Source organism: Rosa chinensis, chromosome 1 (assembly GCF_002994745.2).
Source record: "Rosa chinensis cultivar Old Blush chromosome 1, RchiOBHm-V2, whole genome shotgun sequence".
NCBI classification, from domain to species: domain Eukaryota; kingdom Viridiplantae; phylum Streptophyta; class Magnoliopsida; order Rosales; family Rosaceae; genus Rosa; species Rosa chinensis.
Genome location: NC_037088.1, coordinates 15,129,656 through 15,147,976, shown reverse-complemented (window position 1 = coordinate 15,147,976; position 18,321 = coordinate 15,129,656).

Here is an 18,321-nt window from a genome sequence, read left to right as displayed (position 1 = left end):
ATGCAAACGTGGTCTCTTTAGTTCTCTTTTGCTTAGATGAGAATAGCATGAACAAAAAGTATTGGTAAAACAGTAACTACTAGATCCAACAAGCTGTTTACTTTGGCTTCACATTATTAGAGGCACTTACAACTTGCCATGTCCTTAGTGTGCTACAAACAGTAGTGTTCCCTTAGTTGCATCATTATGCAATTTAAGTTCACAACTCTTCCATGATGCAGTTAAGTGGCCCACCATCCAACTATACTAGTGATTCTTGTTATCTCAACTTATTTTCACCATAATAGTGTCTTGACTCCTGAGTCCTGACACCTTGTGCTGTTGAGTCCAATGGCAAAAAACATCTGAATGATCTAACTTACGGCAAGAGGTGGTCACCTGTGGCAATACTAACTAATTGCTTGGGTTAGTGTTATTCAGGATCTAAATGATTCTAAACATTTTTATCACATCCTACACCACCTTTGTCATGTTGTATTTTTTTCATTCATGAAGGGATTGGAGCATGAACACTAATACTAGTCTCTAATATATGGAATCTTCTATTGTCATGGTACCAATTACAATAATTTCTTCATCTAGTATCTTGAGTTCTTATGTTGGCTGATGTGTTGGGATGCATCATAACATTCTGATGGTCTATTTTTATCTGCTCAAATGATCCTCACTTAACAGAGGATTCAGTCTCTACAAATCACTACGGATTCCATTGAACTATTTGTTGCTTGATGCTTCAACTGATTTGAATTTTTTACCAGATTTGACAATTGGAATTCTGCTAGCAAATTTATGTTTTTAGTATTGGTTGCTCAGATATTTACTCTTTTATGCTGCACTCCTCAAGGTTTCTAGGATCTCCTTCCTTGCTTAGTCCCGTAACAGAGGAAGATGAAGAACCCGTTCATAGTGATGAAACTAGTGCAGGTGACCATGAAGACATAATGCAGTGGAGTGAGCAAGAAATGGATGATGATGTAGAAGAAGAATATCATGGTCATGGTGCACAAGAAATAGAAACAATAAGAAATAGCATTACTCAAAGTTTGATGAATGCGTGTAATAACGTAAACATTTGAATATGTTATGATATTTTTTGTGGTTACTTGATGCGAATAAGAAACCAATTGTTATTAATGTTACTAATATATTTGTATAAATTATTTTTAAAATTGTCCAATATTAATCATATGGTCACCATGATTTATAAAAATTGAAAGTTAATAAAAAATTAATAAGGACATAATGAAGATTAAAAATAATAACAAGAGCATTTGAACAACATTGTATTACCAAATAATCAAGACAAAATAATCTCTCATGTCCAATTTGGTCATTCCACAAACAAAAAGCAAAGCCAGTTTGAGTTTACCAAACACTTTGCCACTGCTTTTGCCACTGACAGTTCTTATAAAAAGCCAGTTTACCAAACACTCAGTTGCTTTGCTTTTCAGCCACTTATTCTCAGAAATAACTCAGAAATAAGCAGAAGCCAGCTTTTCTGAAAAGCCCAGCCATACCAAACATAGCCAATATATTGGCAGAAGCATGTGGGCAATAAAGAACATTATGAAGAGTGATAGGAGAGTGGAAAGAAGGTAAAGAGCAATTTTCAATTTTTGAAATTTACAAACCTTGACCGGAGACAACGCCACCAATGGTGTTGGAACCATGGTATTCTCGTGAATCTGTTAAGTTATGAGGGTCATTGGTGATGTGAGTGTTGGAGCCAGTGTCAAGGAGCCAAGCAGAGGGATCATGGCGAGAAGTCATAGTAGCAACCATGGCAAACAGACGAGAGCTTGGAGTCCAACCTTTGTAGACCATGTTGAGTCTATGGAAGAAATCAAGTGTTGTATGACCATTGCGCTTGCAGATTTTCCATGGGTCACAAGAGTCAAAAGTAGAGGGAGGTCAATTAGATAGAGCCGGACCAAGAATAGAACCATCACGAGCTAGAAACTGAGAGCTGGAACCATGGCTGTAGGTGGAAGGACCAGAAAAGGATCCGTGACCATAAGTGTTGGGGTGGCCTCTTTGAGATCTAGAGAATGTGCCACGTCTACGAGATCCACCAACCTAATGTTTGTGAGTTAAGAAAGCAGTGGGAGTTGACTCCAAGCCAATAAGAGCCTGATTCTTGAGGCGACTTTCAGCACCCAAAAGCAATACTTCAAGAGCATCATAGTAATTGGCATTTCACGAGTTTGGGCAGAGCTAATAGTGTTCTCATAGAGAGGGCCAACGTTGTTCATAATGATTGAAATCAAGTCTTCGTCATCAATGACATGCCTAGATAAGGCAAGTGTATCAGCAATCTGATTAACTTTGTCCAAGTAATCAGAGATGGATAGATCACCTCTAGTGGTGTGGAGTAGGTTGCCACAAAGCTAGAGAATGCAGTTGTGATTTTGAGAAGCATATCTAGAGCAAAAGATGTCCAGGTGCTGTGTGAAGTAATGGAACAGGAAACAGTGGCAAAAACAGAAGGCGTGAGGGAGCCATTGATCCATCCTAGGATCATTTGATCAATAGCTATCTATTCTTCATTGCTGGGTCCACGGTCTTAATTAACTCACCATCCTCATTCTGAAGAAAGGCTAGAGGGCAAGGCTTTTTTCCGTCAACAAAACCCATGAGATTTCGGCTTTTGAGTAGAGGAGTTATCTAGGCTAACCACAATGAGTAGTTGGTTTTGTCTAGTTTGATGACGAGAAAATTTGATGTAGTGGTGTTGGTGTTGGTGGGAGTGACCATGGGATTGGGAGGGAGAAAAAAAAAAGGAGATAAGAAGAGAGGATGTCATTTAGACAGAGGCCTCTGATACCATAAAGAAGATTTGGGAGAATGTTTTCTTTTTTCATATATTCTCATTGATATGTGTCAGTTTATATACATGATTGATGATTAATTTAGATCCTAAAGATGAGCAATTACAATGAACACAAATCAATACAGTTGACAACTATTGATACTAGTAACTGATAATCGGAGAAATAAAGAGGTGATCAAGATGAGGTAAATGCAATTCATTGCTGTGTATTAATGGATTCCTTATCAGAGCTAATAAGAGGCCAAGAGTTGCCAAAGACTTTGGACCTGATTTCCTGACCTATAAACCGAAGGAGAACCACAAACTTATAAAATGCCTATGACATCTCTGGAAGCTAGCTCATTTTTTGAAGGAAACAATTAATAGTGAAATGGAATCCTCATGCATAATAATACATGGCAATTGGTAGATTACCTCCTAGTAGTAAACTAATTGGCCAATTGGTTTTAAATGGATTTTCAAGAAGAAATTAAAGCCCGATGGTACTATAGACAAATATAAGGCTCGTTTAGTAGCTAAAGGATACCGTCAAAAGGAAGGGCTCATTTCTTTAATACATATGCACATGTTTCTAGAATCACTTCCATAAAAATGCTGACCGCAATAGCATCTGTATTCAACTTGGGAACTTGATCACCAAATGGATGTAAAAACTGCATTCTTAAATGGTGAATTAGAGGAAGAAGTGCAAAGGGAACCCAAAGTTTGTACACTTGGTGGTTAAAGGTCAAAAGCACAAAGTTTGTACACTTGTGAAGTCCTTGTATGGATTAAAACAAGAACCCAAACTATGGAATGAAAAATTCGATAATACATTGCTTTCACATGGTTTCAAAATAAATGAATGTGATAAATGTGTATACATGAAATATTATCAAAATAATTCATGTGTCATTATATGTTTGTACGTGGATGTTATGCTCATCATGGGTACAAAAAACGATGTAATTAATTTGACAAAGAAATTCTTGAGTTCATGCTTTGATATGAAAGATATGGGCAGAGCAGATGTAATATTCGTTGTTAAAATTCATAGAGATGATAATGGTTAATCCATTACTCAATCTCACTATGTGGAAAAGGTATTGAAGAAGTTTGTTCACTTTGAAGATAGACCTATTACTACTCCTTTTGATCCCAATACTAGACTAGTGAAAAATGAAGGTGAAGGATTATTTCAATTAAGACATTTACAAGTGATTGGGAGCTTAATGTATATCATGAATAGAACAAGATTGGATAAATCAGTTTTGGTTAGTAAACTTAGCCAATATACAAGCAATCCTGGAAAGGATTATTGGAATGCACTAGTTAGACTATTAAGGTATTTAAAACATACCATAAACTATGGTCTACACTATAAGAGATATCCAGCCGTGTCGGAAAGATATAGCGATGCCAATTGGATTTCCAATACCACCAGATCAAGATCAACAAGTGGATATGTATTTAACTTAGAGGAGCAGCCGTATCATGGAGATTTTCCAAACAAACGTGCATTGCACTATCGACAATGAAATCAGAATTTATAACCTTAGACAAGGTTGGAGAGGAAGTGGAATGGCTTCGAAACTTTCTAGAGGATATTCCATTTTGGCCTAAGCCCTTGACAGTAGTATGTGTATATTTTGACAACAAAGCTACATAAGCTAGAGCTAAAAGTATAATTTATAATGAGAAGTCAAGGCATCTAGGGTGAAGACATAATTCCATCAAACAATTGCTCAATAATAGAACAATTTCCATTGATTACATTCAAAGAAAAATATAGCGGATCCTTTGACAAAAGACTACCAAAAGACCAAGTTATTTATACATAAAGGGAAATGGGTTTAATGCCAATTCAATGAACTAACTCAGTGGAAACCTAACCTACTTGATTGGCGATCCCATGGTCTAGGATAGGCAAATTGGTTAGGAAGTTTCAATAGTTTAGAACACGCTAACTCACTCATTCATATGATGTAGAGAGTCTGTTACCTGTTAAAGTATAGGGTGGACATTAATCTTCTTAATGATACCAATCTATTCTATTATTAAGAGAAGATAATTTGTCAACCAAAATGGAAATTTTTTTACCAAAATATCCCTCAAGTATTAAGAAAAAAACCTTTGAATTGAAAAATTCAAAAAGGACAAAAAGACCAATTCACAAAATAAAAGAAAAAGAAAAGAAATTTAACAAAAAAATAGAAATAAAAAACAAAAAATGTGGAGCAATTTTCTCCACATTTTGTGAAATAACTGCCCACGTAGTTATCCACAACCATATGGTATGTTTGGCGTTTAGTATCCTTTAATTAGGAGGAATATGGTAGGATATTCCTAATTAGTATCATCTATATGAGTGATCTGGGTCGCATCTATGAGAATTAAATGGTTGTATTCTCTAGAGCTCTCATGAATTCAGGATATGTCCAAGACTAAAACGAACGCAACAGTAAGAAACGAACGCAACCGTAAGAACCGAACTGTGCTAGGTTCGATAGGTGTGATATTTGTTATCTCAATTTGCTACAAAAGTGAATAGTTTGAGAATTCATTTCAAAATGTTGGAAAGTAAATCCGACAAGTGTTCACGAAAGAAGGTTCAAGTTCAAAAGACACCTCTCTTGATGCCTTTCGAGTCTTCCTTTCTCTCAAGTTGAGGAGATGTTGATATCCCAAAACTCTTATTCTCTATTCAAATATGGGGTATCCCAAATATGGGGTATATATTGTTGGAGTTTGAACAAAAAATGTGGGCTATTGTTATAACTTTGTTTGAGACCCCACATTGGAAAACAAGTCCTATGTTATTTCTGAATAATATCTCTCAAGAAAAGGCTTGCAGAAAATAATTCTGATGAAACTGACTTAAGCAAAAAAACTAAGAAATTTAGAACATGTAAGTATACATGTATATAAACTGGGCCTTGAGCCTTGTGGCTTTTGGGCTTTGAAGACTTAGTTAAATTCCAATAAAAGAATTTTTCTTTTTTTCTTTTTGTAAACTTGGATAAAGATGTTTTTGAATAACACAGATCCAGACAGTTGCAAATGTTCTATTCAAATTCAAAACATACGAACAGTTGCATCTCCTTGTTCGAACGCTATAAAAGGACGACAACATTCATTGACATGCACATAAGTTTTTCCTGACATCTCTTCTACAAAAAACTCGACAAAAACACAAATCAATTTCGCCAAGCAACGCCTTGAAACAGAGAGTTGTATCTTTGTATCTTGCGAGAAATATTTAGCCTACCAGTTTTCGGTTCAGCTAAGCTATACCGAGTTAGGCTTTTGGCTCGGCTATGATATGAAGATTTGCATACCATCGGTACGATATGTATGTATACATACCGCATAATATATAAAAAGGACAAAAATTGGCAACAGGCGGGGTTCAAATCCCTCACCTCTAACACAAAAGCCATGCTCCTCTAAATAATACACAAATTTTATATTTATTTCTTCTTTCGCTATAAAATTATAACAAAATAGGACCCTCTTTTACTTTTATATTTTTCTTTCTCTATTCTCTTCCTAGTCTTTTTCTTTTGCAGTTCTGCTTCATCTCTTCTTCTTCTCATTTTTTTTTCTGCTTCCCTCCTAATCCTCATTCTGTAGTTCTCATCTTCTTCACTTTGACAAATCTAAGGGTTTATGACTCCCAAGATCTATAGATCTCTCTCTTCTTCATCATTAATTGAAATCTCTTGGACCCAGATTTCCTCCTTTCAAATCTCATTCCACAGCTTCACCACCTCCCTATTATCATCATTCTTGTTCAAAGCCTTCGTCTTGAACCAAATTACAGTCATCACTCGCCCAATCGTTAAAGCTCCCTCATCTTTCTCTGGGTCTCATTCAATCACCTTCATCTCCGTATCAAAAATTTTCAGCTTCTCTCCCTCTTCAAACGTCAGCCTTTTTTCTCCATCGCTGCCATCTCTTCCTCCACTGGAGTTCTAAACGATGCCAACTGATAGCGAGCCGATTTCTCAGTATACCGATTATCGGTAACCGGCAAAGATCGGTCCGGTATCGGCTGAAGATTTTGGAGACCGACAAAGTTCGGCTCGGTTTCAATATCAACGAAAAGTGGTTGGTGTTTTGATCACACTATGATATTATTATATTATGATTATCACTTTTTGTACCAAATTCCAATGGGTTAAAAAACAGAAGTTATCATCACTCTTTTTCACATTCATTCATTTGGATGTGATCATTCTAGTTTCTCAAGGGATGACCAATTCCCAAAGATGGGAAGGATTCGGAGCGACCTCTATCGGACAACTTCTTGTGTTGTGGCTATAAAAGGTATTTTTTTATTTGATTGAGCAAGTCAAGTGAATCATTTGAATCAGATATTTATACTATGGGAATTGAAATGATGAAAAGATTGGGAGGAAATCACATGTCCCCAAATATGGTGTTCCAATTCTGTCACTTCCATACTTTGTTGACACCTGTCCTTACTACTAACTTAACTCAAACTCTTGTTAACTATACTAAAAATGAAATAAACTTCAAGAAAAAATAAATATATTTTAAGGAGAATATCACAAATGGTCACTAAACTTTAACTTGTTCGACACTTTGGTCACTGACTTTTCAAATATATCACTTCAGTCACTCATCTTTTATATTGTCTTACACATTAAACTGCCACTAAATATTGAGTTATAATCTTGTAAATAATGCATATTGTGAGGATATGTTCATCTAAGTTGAGATTTTTCCTATAAATCATATTAAATTATTAAATAGATTAGGAGAGGTATAGATCTCCCTTTATCTGTAATCTCCATTCAACACAAATATATATGGACGAGGAGAGGAACATGGTTTTCATGTTATTAAGACCGGGTTGTGTTTGTATTGTTCACGTCTGTGATTGGTAATGATTTGATGGGTTGTGCAAGTTCTATTGAATTCATGACTGAGTGGTTATTGATGAAACCAAAAACTGGGCAGCAGTCAAAGTGTAGAAAAATAAAAAGATCTTGATGAATGATGCATCTTTTAGAAGCCTGTAACCCACTCTGCTGCTCTATTAATGGAGAAGAAGATCAGATGGAGAGACAGTTCTGGTTTGGTCGTGGATGTCAATTGAAAGCCTTGTTGTAGAGAATCGGAAAAATTGTATTGTATTCATCTCACCATGAGGTTTATATAGGGTTACATCATGAATACAAAAGGCAATACATAATAGCTATACTAATCAATCTCACATTACAAGTATGTCAATCGCATACATTACGAGTCTGTCAATCGCACATTACAAGTATGTCAATCGCACATTACAAGTATGTCAATTGCATACATTAAGCAATACATATTACATGAATAGTCATTATCGTTTACAACACTCCCCCATGGATATTCCATGTCAATAGTGTTGCCTCTGCTATGTGCTTCTAAGTTGTCTTGTCAGAAACCTTGCCAAATAATAAAAATCCTGTGGGAAAAAACAACCTTGGTCGAAGGAGAAAAAGAGCACAACGCGCATGAATGTGGAGTAGTCGACATCCTTCAACACTCCTCGTTGTGCTGCTCAAACTCGGTGATGACACTTTACTCGTTGCCTCACTAAAAACCTTGCCAGGTAATAAAACCCTGTGGGACAAAAATAACCCTGGTCGAAGGGTAAAAAGTGCACAATACGTCCTTCACTCTTCGAGATCGAACATGTTGACATCATACCTCCCCCTGATGTCAAGGTCTCCCCTTGATTTCTACAATTATGAGAGTTTGGATAACTTTCTTAATCCGATGCTCTTCACATTTTTCTCGAAGGTGGATTTAGGTAACGACTTAGTAAACAAGTCCGCTACATTATCCTCTGAACGGATTTGATTCACTTCAATATTTAGAAGTGTTTGTTGTTGCTGATTGTAAAAGAACTCAGGCGATATATGCTTGGTGTTGTCGCCCTTGATGAAACCTAACTTCATTTGCTCAATACAAGCTGCATTATCTTCATAAATGCATGTAGGTTCATCTGTGGTAGACTTCAAACCACAAGTTCCTCGAATGTGTCTAACTACAGACCTTAGCCATATGCATTCTCGTACAGCTTCATGTAGAGCGATAATCTCTGCATGATTTGAGGAAGTAGCAACAAGGGTCTGCTTTGTAGACCTCCAAGATATCACAGTGCTTCCCATGGTAAAGACATAACCCATTTGGGAGCGACGTTTGTGAGGGTCAGAGAGATACCCTGCATCAGCAAAACCCATCAAGACATCGTTGTCATTTTGATGGAGGGGAGGAGGAGCACGGAAGGTGGCGTTTTTCCTTGTGGAGTCCGATCCTACACTTCCGTTATTTCTTTTCTCTCTATAGGGATAGAACAAGCCCATATCAATCGTACCTCTCAAGTATCGAAAGATTGTCTTTATGCCAATCCAATGGCGGCATGTTGGCACAGAACTGTGTCGAGCTAACAAGTTTACTACGAATGAGATGTCTGGTCTTGTGCATTGAACTAAGTACAATAATGCGCCTATTGCACTTAGAAAGGGCACTTCAGCCTCTAATAAGTCTTCGTCCTCATCCCTTGGACGAAATGGATCTTTTTCAGGCTCAAGACTACAACTGATCATGGGAGTACTCACAGGCTTTGCTTTATGTTCATTAAAGCGCCTTAATAATTTTTGGGTATATGCTTACTGATGGATCATAATCCCATCACTACGGTGCTCGAGTTCTAGTTCGAGGCAAAACCGCGTTTTCCCAAGATGTTTCATCTCAAATTCGGATTTCAAGTACTTAGCAGTTTCCTTTAACTCATCTAGAGTTCCAATTAGGTTCATGTTATCGACATAAACTGCTACAATTGCAAATCCGAAACTTGTCCTTTTTATAAACACGCATGGGCATATTTCATTGTTCTCATATCCCTTCCCAATCAAGTAGTCACTTAGACGGTTATACCACATCCGTCCAGATGGTTTCAATCCATATTGTGAGCATCTCAATCTTATTGAAAAAGCGCTCCGTGGTTTAGAGCCACTTGACTTGGGTTATTGAAGTCCATCTTGGACCTTCATATATATCTCTGAATCTAGATCCCCATAGAGATAAGCTGTAACCACATCCATAAGCTGCATGTCAAGTTTTTCAAAAACTACCAAACTTACAAGGTAGCGGAACGTTATAACTTCCATTACGGGAGAATATGTCTCCTCGTAGTCGATTCCAGGGCGTTATGAGAAACCTTGCGCCACAAGGCGGGCTTTGTATCTAACAACCTCATTTTTCTCATTACACTTTCTAACAAAGACTTATTTATGGCCAACAGGCTTTATATTTGGGGGTGTCAGTGTCATAGGCCCAAATACCTGTCTCTTTGTTAGTGAATCCAATTCAACCTGGATCGCATCTTTCCATTTAGGCCAGTTTGCTCTTCGTTGACATTCTTCAACGGAGTGAGGTTCAATATCATCGTGTTCTATAATTCCTTGAGCAATAGAATATGCGAACACATCATCAAGGATAATAGAATCTCGATTCAACGTCTCATGTACACTAGTGTAATTCATGGAGATCTCCCTATTCCCTGGAATTGGTTCTAACATTGGAGTGTCCCCCAATGATGTCTCTTGGATATAACCATAATCCGGAATATCTTCATGAGACGGGCTATTTATGTCGATGATTAATGGATCTTTCTGTGCCAAACTCGCTTTCTTTCTCGGGCGAGAATTCATCGAACCTTTGGGCCTCCTAGGTTTCCTTGCTGGGAGCTCGGCCTAAACCACATTACCATCACTATAAGTGGTGGCGGCACCATGCCCAATACCTCTAGGGGTGGCGCCATGTCCATGATTTTTAGGGACATCAATCCTTGTAGGCACGTTTGCAGCAGGTATATGTGATCTTGTCACTTTAGCGATATCAGAAAATGCATCAGGCATAGAGTCTGCTACGTTCTGAAGATCAAGAATTCTCCGCACTTCAATTTCGGACTGTGCGGTTTGGGGATCAAGATGAGACAAAGTGGGGACAGACCACGACAATTCCTGTCGTTTCTGTTGAACATTATTGTTCCTATCTCCCCCTAACGACGGGAAGACGGTCTCATCAAAGTGACAATCCGCAAATCTAGCGGTAAATAGATAGCTTGTCAAGGGTTCTAAGTAGCGGATAATGGTTGGAGAGTCATATCCAACATAAATGCCTAATCGTCTTTGAGGACCCATTTTGGTGCGCTGTGGTGGCTCAATCGACACATAAACTGTACACCCAAATATGCGTAAGTGTGAGACATCAAGCTCATATCCAGTAACCATCTGGGATGCAGAAAAGGGTTGAGTGGCAGTAGGCCTCAGATGAATGAGCACAACTGCATGCAATATTGCATAGCCCCAAGCAGAAACAGGAAGATTGGTGCGCATAACCAATGCTCTAGCGACCATTTGAAGTCTTTTAATGGAAGCTTCTGCGAGACCATTTTGGGTTTGAACATGAGGAACAGGGTGTTCAACCTCAATCCCAATGGACATGCAATATTCATCAAACTTTTTTGATGTAAACTCTCCAACATTGTCAAGACGAATTGACTTAATGGGATGATCAGGGTGGTGAGCCCTTAATTTAATGATTTGTGCTAGGAGTTTAGCAAATGCAGCATTTCTTGTGGACAATAGCATGACATGTGACCATCGTGTCGATGCATCAACCAACACCATAAAATATCTAAATAGTCCGCAAGTTGGTTGAATAGGTCCACAAATATCACTTTGGATTCTTTGTAAGAATGGAATATTGTCCTTAGTGTCCTTTGCATAGGATGGTCTCGATCCTAATTTTGCTAAAGAGCAGGCTTTGCAAAATGAAAGAGGGGCTTTAGAAGCAACCAGGGAAGTATCCGGTTTAGCCACGAAGTCACAATTGACTTTAGAAGTAGAAAAAGGAACCAAAGAGGTATTGGTGGTGTCAATACCACTTTTTGGCTACAGTGCGTAGGCGGCGCCAGCGCTATCTTGGATCGAATTTTGGTTCTGACTTCTTTTCGTTTTGAAAAATGGATGTCCATGTGAAGTCTTTAATATACGGATTATCATATCACGACCTGGGTGTCCCAAACGGTCATGCCAAAGCCTATATGTGTAAGAATCCCATAAGTCATCTCTCATGATATGGTTGGATTCAATAATTCGAATAGTGGTTGCATACAACCCACTAGAACGACACATAAGTTTCTTTAATACCCGTTTATGTCCGTAGTCATTAGAGGTGATGCAAAGGAACTCTTGTCCATTCTCACAATGTGTTCCCACATGAAAACCATTGGCTCTTATATCTTTAAAACCAAATAGGGTCCTTCCAGCCCTAGGAGCATATAGAGCTTCGGTGACATTAATACTTGTGCCATTTGGCAACATAAATTGAGCTGGTCCTCGACCATGAATCAATTGTGATGGTCCAGCCATCGTAGTCACAGAAGATCGACTAGGCGTCATCCATAGAAATAGTCGCCTATGTCGTAATATAGTATGTGTGGTGCCACTTTCAACAAGGCATTCCAACTCTCCAGGAAACATACTGAAAAATAATAAAGTTCGGAATTAAAACATGTCCATGACATCAAATAATAATACGATACTTTATTAATAAAGATAGTCAATGATTACATTAAAGGTCCCAAAAAGTCTAAAATAAAATCAAACTAAGACACATTGTAGTCACTCTATCCGTTTGGTTACTCCAATCAAATATGACAAGGAAAGTAGAGAGAGATGTTGGTGGAGCGAGGTTCTCTTAAGTACCATTAATCTCAATGACTTTCCTAGACATCATATTTCATTGGGTGCACCACATAACAAAGTGTTTAATACAATTGTCATTTATTGACTAAGGCATATTGCCATTACAAAAATTCTTGGAAAATAAGAGGACTAATCTAATCAAAGTCTACAGCATCCTTGTGCACTTCATCGTCAGTTTTGAAGTTCTCTATGGTGAGATGGACGTCTCCACCATTTTCTTCTTCTTCTGCAATGTACACTTCTTGCTCCCTCAGGTCCCTGTATGCCCTGTATCTTGCAACTAGTTGCTCGCTTGCCTTGCATTGCTTGAATCAATGCTCACTTGATCCACATCGATGACACACATCATTGTGGTTGCCTCTCTTTAATTGAGGTGCACGTTTTGCACGTTGTGGGTGTTCCCTAGGAGGGTTGGTGCCACCACCACGGACCATGGCGCCACCACCACGGCCAGGGTTGCCACGACCCCCTCTCCCACGTGTGGCATTGCCACCATGTGTATCAACACCAAACTTGTGGTTTCCTTCCTGGTTAGGGCGTTATATGGACCCATATGTCCCTCATATCCCTTATTCTTAGGGTTCCGCTCCTTGCGCCCTCTTTTGGGTGCATTATAATTCGCCTCATGAATGCTCTTAGTTCCAATGGGCCATGAATTGTAATTTCTCACGAGTAGGGCTGGGCATATGTCTGGCCGGTTCGGTTTGAAGCCCAAACCGTTTCCGACCCAAAGTAGTCAGTTGGGCCTAATTTCAAACCGACAGCAGAATAAAAAATGAGTGGGCCAAGTTTTCAGTTGGGCCGAATTTTCGAGTCGGCCCGGTTCGGTTTCTGGTTGGGCCGAACTTTCAGTTTTGGCCCATTTTTCCTTTTAAGTTGCTTTTTTTTTTTGGACCAATTTGAAGGCCCAAGTTTTAAGTCTTTACGTTTTACGTTTTTACCTACTTTTTTGGCCCAATTTCAAGCCATTTTCAAGCCCAATTTTGTATTTAGCAAAAGTATTAAAAGAACAAACAAATACTATACCAGTTTTCTAACATTGGTGATTTGTGTGCTTGAATACAACTTACGCGCAATAAGGGCACGGTCATCAAAGAAGTGGGAAATATTTGAACCCGAAATTATCGTACCACGGGGATTGAAAAGCTAACTTCAATCCTTGGTTATGCCGATTACTAAGTCACCAACAATTCAACAAACAATACCTAAAAATAGCACCAAGCTATTTACATACCCGGCTAGGAACAACCAAGCCTAAAATGGGTCAAGAGAACCACAAATAAATGCGGAAGCTCACAACCAAATGGTATGGACAATGAAAGTGGTTTGTGAAATTTGATTTTTTTAATTGCGAAGAAAATAAAATTGACAATTGAAAATTAAAATTAAAAATAAAAATAAAGATAATAAAAACTAATCAAGATATGGAAATTAGGTCACTAGGGTATCCTCCTAGCCAAATTTAATGCACAAATATGCTCCGACAATGGTCACTCAATTTATAATGTCATCAAGAACCATACCCAAGGCTCATGGGTCATTAGATTCCTTAAAGAATATTCCTACTCCGGATCAAGGGTCGTAGAAACTTAATTGGGACAATCTAGAGCCTTGTTAGGGCCTCTAGTTGCACCAAAAGGCGAAGAGTCCTAGAATCAAGGTTCCCAAGCTAGCCAATACGGCAATCGAAATTGGTATTATAGCTAACCATGTTCTAAACAAGTGTCCTAGCCATAAATTAGAGAAGTGATTAGGTCCCCTAATTTGTTCTAGACATGCTCATCTACACATTCAAGAGTTAATCAAGCTCCTAAGCATGCATCTAAGCCAAATATTATAGAATATAACATATGCCAAACACGAAATTGAAAACCATTAAATCAAAACATATTTATTACATTAAATCCATGCTAGGGCTCAAACCATAGCTTCCTAAATAGACTACTCACAACCCATCCACAAATCAACAACAATATTCATTAATTAAAGAGGTAAAGGTGAAGAAGAGTGAAAAGTAACAAGAACAAGTCACAAATTGCTATGGAGCAATTATGACAAGCCTATTTATGGCTTCGTACTATACCCAATCTCAAATCTTGATGTAGATGAGATCCCTTGAAGCTCCTTGAAATCCCTTTGAGAAATTGATGACGATTTGATGGAATTTTGGTAAGGTAAATCTTGGTGAGCAGGAAAATGGATCTTGGTGAGGTGATGGTGGATCTTGATGAGGAGGTTTTTGGTGTGGAGGAAAATGGTGTGGAGGGGTGGTTTTGGGTGTAGAGTGAGAGAGAGAGTAATGGAGTGAATGGTATATGAAAATGGGGAGTGCGGCCTGTAGCTGCTGTGTGAGAAAGTAGGTTTTGATGGGAGCAGAATCAATACATATGCTGGTCTCCACTCTCCAGGCTACCGTTGACAAGAGAGATAGAATACTAGGTGGCTTTCCTCGTCTGAAGAAAAATGGAGATAAGAAAAGGTACGTGGCACTACATGAAAGGAAGAGCATGGATCCAAGGCATAATTAAGCAAAGGTACGTGTGCCGCATTCCAAGCCTTCTTTCTTTATTTTTTTCTTTATTTTTTTTTCCTCTGTTCCACCTGCCTTACACGTACACGTGATGGGCAAAGCTGCACATGCAATTATTTAATTAATCAAAGTGCAATTGCTTAATTAACCATTCGATTAGATAAGCAATTAATCATTTAATTAATTAAATGTTCTTTTCTTTCTTTTTCTTCTTTTTTCTTCTTGAGAGTTTCTATTGGGACATTCAAATCTGCTCACTTGATCTCACTCTATTATGAATTATTAAATGACATATATAACCTATTATAAAATGACTATTAATGACAATAATTATACCAAAAAAAATATTATATTTATTTTATGTAGACTTTCCAATTCAATAATATTAGATTGTATTCCTTATTATTTTCCTTATCTATTTTCCAAGGTTCGAAAAATCGCTAGGCGCTAGTCGGGCGGTGGGCTAGGGAGGAGCGCCTAGGCGGGAGTCTAGGCGGCGCCTAGGCGGTTTTGTATTTTTTAATTTTTAATTTTTATTTTTATAACTTTTATTTATATAATTAAAAATATATAAACTTATAAAGACTTGTAGAGTAATAAACTAAATATTTATCTTCCTCAAATAAAAAATAAACTAAATGGAAATTTGGTGGAGCGATGTGAGCCATAGATCCCCTCACTGCTTGATCTAGGCCGTCCATTGTTAAATGGACCAATTTATTTATAGCTGTTGACCAGATCAAAGAGAGATGGAGAGAATAAGCTCGAGAGAGAGAGAGAGCCCGAGAGCTCCGTGCTCTCAGACCCGAAGCACGACCCGACCGGCGCCACTCCTTCCGGCCACGGAGCAGCGGCGAACCACCGGCATCGTCTTCGTCTCGCTGGCGCCAGAAACCTCCTATCCTTGGATCGTACATGCACTGAACGGAGAAGGAGACTCGACGACTGAAAGCTCCGAGACTTCTCCAACGATCTCTGCAATTTCCGGCGATTCCGGCCATCGTTTAGGCCTCCTGTGGTCTAGGCGAGGTATTGTGAAGCCTTCCAGGCTGTAGCCCGACGAATCATCAGTTCATCACCATTCTAGTTTTGGCAGTGAGCTTGAGGAAACTGAGCTTGGGTTGATTCAAGGGATTTCCGACTTCCGAAGGTATAATTCGAATTCTTGAGTGGTAGTTTGGTTCTTGTTGTGTGGATCGAAATTTGTGGCTAGTATTGGAACTTTGTAATCAATGGTTGTGTAATGACCTGTGGAGTTGTGGTGGAGCTCGGATTTGTCTGGGATGTGTGTTTAGCTTGTTAAGTTGCAACTCCAGAGTCCAGAACGCCCAGAGCGCCCAGGCGGACGCCCAGGCCGCCTAGGCGGCCGCCCAAATTCTATCCGCCTAAGGCCTCCGATTTGCCGTTACTCGCCTCGGTCTGCTGCCGCCCAGCGCCTAGGCGGCCTGGGCGGCCGAGTTTTAGAACACTGCTATTTTCATTTTCCAATTTCACTACATACTCATTAAAAATTCATATATATATATATAATAAGAATTAAAAATATGATTAAGATCATGTGACATAAAAATATATGATATATATGTTGAACACATATTGGTGAGGGAAAACAAAATAAATCCTCTTATGATTTATGACCTAAATCTAAAACAATCCATTATATTTGCCAAAAAAAATAGTATTTAAATAATTAATCATGTGGTACAAAAAATACAAAAAAAAAAAATAAACATTAAAAAACGAATGATTTATTTTTGTTTGAGAATAAAAACAAATGATTTTTTTTTTTGCACAGCTAAAATAGAATTTAAAAAAAAAAAAACTAATAGTTCATGCATTTTCTTGTTGATTAAACATTAATTTTTCAAACTCAAGTTTGATTAAGAAATGTATATTTAGTTAAGATTTATAGAATGATTAAATCATTGCAATGACTAAATTTTTTATTTTAAAGATAATAATTTGTTTACAAATTATATGAGTAAGGTTATTTGAGGAATTTGAGTGAGGTTTAGTGAATAAATTTAGTATTTGAAAATTTGATAAGAGGTGTAAAAAGCATAGAGGTCAAGTAAGTAAATTTGGAGATTCCAATAGAAAATTCTCAATGCACTTCTGCAAATACTACCAGAGATAATTGGATTCCACTCTCTTGATGGAGTTGACCACAGTTGACCCGCATTGACAATTTCGTCCTTTTATCGGAAACTCCATTTTGCTCAATTTTCGAGTCATTTTCTTTCGATTTCCGCAACTCCGCTTATTTCCTACAAGTAAATAAAAATGGATTACTTACATAATAATTTACTTAAAGATTAGCTCAATTCTAGTATTTAGAGTGCAATTACGTGCGTAGAAATGCGTGTAATCAATTGGGGTATTTTCTTTTTTGTTCCAAAGTGAAATTCATGAACTAACTCGTGAGATTCATGAATTGGTATTTTCTCAGCTTAATAGCTTAGATTTGCCGATTATTATTTTCTGAGCTTATTAGCCCAAATTTGCAGACTATAATAAACAATAAATCATTTGATCTGGCCAAGTGCTCCCATTTGGAATCTATAGGTTAACATCACCATCGCCTATATATTTCTTGGCAAAGGTGTTATTAATTCTCTACAAACATCAGAAACACTACGTAAATAATCAGTTATAATAATTCCAATCCAGCCAAATATGCAAGCAACTAATTTCTCTAACAGAACCAAAAACCTCTCGGATCTAAATAGTTTGTTCTGAACCCATGCAATCTAAAGGGAGGCAGATGCTTACAAACCCATATCTCACCATTACATACTGATCGAATCTAAAGTATCAAAATTGAAAGAGAAATAGCAGATCCATGAACATGAATCTAGTCGAATCTATAATAGTTTCAATGAATCTAAAACATGAAGCGAAAAGAAAAACTAAAAGAGATCAGATCTATGAACATGAAACTTATGAAAGAATTAATAATAGTATAACAGAGAAGTACCTTTGGACACGAGAGGCTGTGGGATGACGTAGTGGACGCAGTGGACCTCATGTTGACAGCGTGAGATAGAAGAGGGTGCGAGAGAAAAGGGTGAGAGAGGGCTAAGAGTCTAAGACGTGAGAGAGAAGCGGCTGAGACCGCTAGAGAGAGGGATGAGGTGAGGATATGAGAAAAGCTTCTAGGGTTGTTAGCTTTTATAGTAGGTGTTAAGATCGTGTGT